The sequence below is a fragment of the Spermophilus citellus genome (genome assembly GCF_964194105.1).
Source record: "Spermophilus citellus genome assembly, chromosome: 7".
NCBI lineage: Eukaryota > Metazoa > Chordata > Mammalia > Rodentia > Sciuridae > Spermophilus > Spermophilus citellus.
This window is the reverse complement of record NC_138188.1, coordinates 162,234,186-162,237,666: the sequence shown is the minus strand read 5'-3', so window position 1 is coordinate 162,237,666 and position 3,481 is coordinate 162,234,186.

Genomic DNA, 3,481 nt, shown 5'->3' with positions numbered 1-3,481 from the left:
TGTAAGAGCCTTTCTTCTCTTGGGGTCTGTAACCCGACTCCATGGTATTGCCCACTTGTTCCCATTCTCACAGGTGCTTCGTGCAACAGGATCACCAACGGAGATGCTCTTTGGATTTGTTTTTCCTTTGTCTTCCTTTCCCAGAGTGCTTCCATCTCAAGGTCTTTGCAGGACCCAAGCAGCACAGGCAGAAGGGGGTGGGCTCTCGGCCACAGGGGCTGAAGTTTGCAGCTGGTGCAGGAGGGCCCTGGAGAGTGCGTGCCCAAGCTGTTCCCAGGGCCCCGGAAGCCTGGTGTTGGGTGGGTAGACCACGTGGGTGTGTTTGTGTGCAGGGTTGTGAGGTAGCAGTGGAAGGGTATATTGAGAACCATGAATATTCTTTTTGAGGATAGGATAATTTTATTAGAACTTGTAAGAAATTCAGAAGAACTCCAACAAATTATCATTTCCAGTGATCTCAATGATAACTGCTCAGAGAGTTATCGTTAAAGTTTGGTACAAAGGCTAGGTGCAGTGGCACACTCCTATAATCCCAGCTACTTTGGACACTGAGGCAGGAGGGTTGCAAGTTCAAAGCCACTCTCAGCAACCTGCCTGCTCTTGCCCTCACGGTCTACGCCCTCCAGCACAATCAGTGTCCCACGAGGGCCCACCATGTCATCTTGAGTCATGCGTATCTTCATGGATAATTCTCAAAAGCAAAATCTAAGTAACAGAGGCCAGTACGGCACGATATTCTCTGTTGCTAGTCGTAGGGCGTATGAATGTGGCTTTTATATGATGGAACAATCACAAAACAGTCAGAAGACTGAGAACTGCTGTGGCTTTAAAACAATTCCCTAAACTGCCAGAGGTGGTGGCACACACCTGTCATCCCAGTGACTTGGGAGGCTGAGGCAGGAGGATCGCAAGTTCAAGGCCAGCCTCAGCAACTCAGTGAGACCCTGTCTCAAAAACAAAAGGGAGTAGGGTTCAGCTCAGTGATAGAGTGGCCCTGAGTTCAGCCCCCAGTAGTACAGAAAAAAGAAATTTCGATGGAATAAACAAAGAATAAAATTGATTGGAAAGAAGAACACAGAGACAACAGATCACAGGGTAGATGAAACAGGAATTTCTCAGAGATTCCTAACAACTCCTGTCTGCTGAGTCCCCGCCTGTGGAGGACACTGTGGGCGGTGGTGGTAGTCAGCATGGAGCCATGCAGCCCTGGGCCCTGGGCAGAAACTAACCCAGAGCTGGCAGAGAGGCTAGAACTACCAAAGGGAGAGATTTAAAAGCTATCATCATTGCATCTTGTATGTTCCAGAAGTCAGAGACAACGCGGGAGGCAAACTTCCACGTCTCTACTTAGCTTCCTGTATCTCTAGAATTCTAGAGATAAAAACTGTCTGATGGGATGATTCCCTGGGGGGGTTCGTGGCTGAGGAAGCATTTCCAGGTATCTCTGAGGGCTGAAGGAGGATCACACCAGAGGCCCGTGGCCTCACTCAGGGCAGGCCATGCTGCCCCGCAGACTTGGAGAAGCCAGCTTTCACGGAGATCTCTTTCCTTGCCCTACAGAGGGAGAAATGGAGAGCACAGGCCAGGTGTGTCAGGCAGCCCCGGCGCACAGCCTGCCTGCTGCTCCACCAGCTGCAAGGGTGGGTCCTGGGTTTTCGCAGGCATAGACGAAGACCCAGCGGGGCACACGCCTGTCCCCTGTCCCCTGTGCCTTCAGCAGTGCTGGCCCTGCACCTGTGTTGGGCTTGGTGCTGCATTGGGTCAGTCCTGGGCTGCAGTTCCCAATGTAGCCCACAGGTGGCAGGTGACACCTGGGGAAGAGCTCCCGGAGGACTTGGCCGAGGGGCACGGGTGTGTGTGAGAAACAGAACCCTAGGAGTCCCTTTTCCAAACCGGCAGCTGAAGGAGAAAAGCTTGGCTGTCGGTGTCTGATCTGGAGCGCGATAGAGACCCTGCTGGCAGAGCAGCGGGCGTCCTGGAGTCAGCCTGGCGTGACTCACCGCGGCAGGAGGGGGAGGCTGCCCTGGGCCTCTGGAGCTGGGCGCCCCTGGGAGCAGCCCTGGAGGCAGGAAGCAGGAGGAGCTGGCCGTCCACACTCCAGCAGTCCAGGGCAGCCAGCCTCGACCCCGGCGTGCACCCTGTCCTAGGAAGGAGCAGGTGTGTCACAGCCACGTGGGCCTCAGAGGCAGCGTTAATCTTGCCATTCTCTGCCTCTTTTTGTCAGGGGACCTGCCCAGGCAAGCAGCCTCCCTGTTCACCCGATGACCCTGCACGGGAGCAGCAGGCGTTATCACTGTGGCTGAGAAATGGCTTTTATAAAAATGAAAGAAAATTAAAAAACACAAGACAGTCTGCAAAACTGGGAGTCTGGCAGTGTTGCCGGTCAAGATTGGTCTAAGTGAAAGAGGGAGACTTCAGAGAAACGCAGCACCTGTGCCTACACCTAGCCCTGTCTATGCATGTGCAGGAAGCACACAGAGATGCTCCTGGACTGGCAGTGGGGTGCCCCCATGGCAGGTCCCTGATCTGCCCACCACCTGGCTTGGCCTTGCCTGCCTTCAATGCGCTCAGAACACTTTTGTGCCTACAGCTGGCCACCATCACGTGACCCAGAGCCTGTTTCTAATAAAGCATTGAATACCCTGTGGATTTTATTGAACCCTGAGAAGGGAACAATAGATGGTGCACAGTTTACCTTCCCACTGGAGGCTGAGGCAGGAGGATCCCAAGTTCAAAGCCAGCCTCAGCAATGGCTAGGTGCTAAGTAACTCAGTGAGACCCTGTCTCTAAATAAAACACAAAATAGGGCTGGGGATGGGGCTCAGTGGTCGAGTGAGTTCAATGCCTGGTACCCCCGCCTCCAGAAAAAAGAAAAACTAAGTGGGACCATCCTAGGTCACTAATGTTTATACCTAAAACCATTGCCAAAAGCTCGGTGGGTCCTTGTTCCTGATGCCAATCCAGTAATGAGGACACGGTTTTGAGAAACAGGGAAAAGAAGTGTTTTGCTTTGCTGCCAAGTTCTTCTTTCAGATGGGCCGGTTCTTTCTTCCCTCTGTCCAGCTCCTCCCTGGACTCCTGACCCAGGGTTGGGATTCTGCCCCTCAGCAGGAGCAGGGGGCTGCTAAAGAGGTGATTCAAAGGCTGCCTTCCATGCCTCTCTGTTGGAGTGTGATTCACTTGTTAATTTGGGAGATACTCCTGTGTGTGTGTGTGTGTGTGTGTGTGTGTGTGTGTGTGTGTGTGTTGCTGGGGATGGAACCCAGGGCGAGCACTCTACCAACTGAAATACTCTGGTTTCTCTTCAGATCGTGTGAATCTCTTGCCTTTTACTAAAGATTTCCATGGAGATGATCATTTCCGGGGTGTCTTCTGTGCCATCCCCAAAGTCTGGATTACTTTGTTCCCATGGAGGGTGTGGGCCGGGGACAGATAACCCTGCCTGGGATGGGGAGGAAGGGTGACCCTGTTTCCCCTGAGA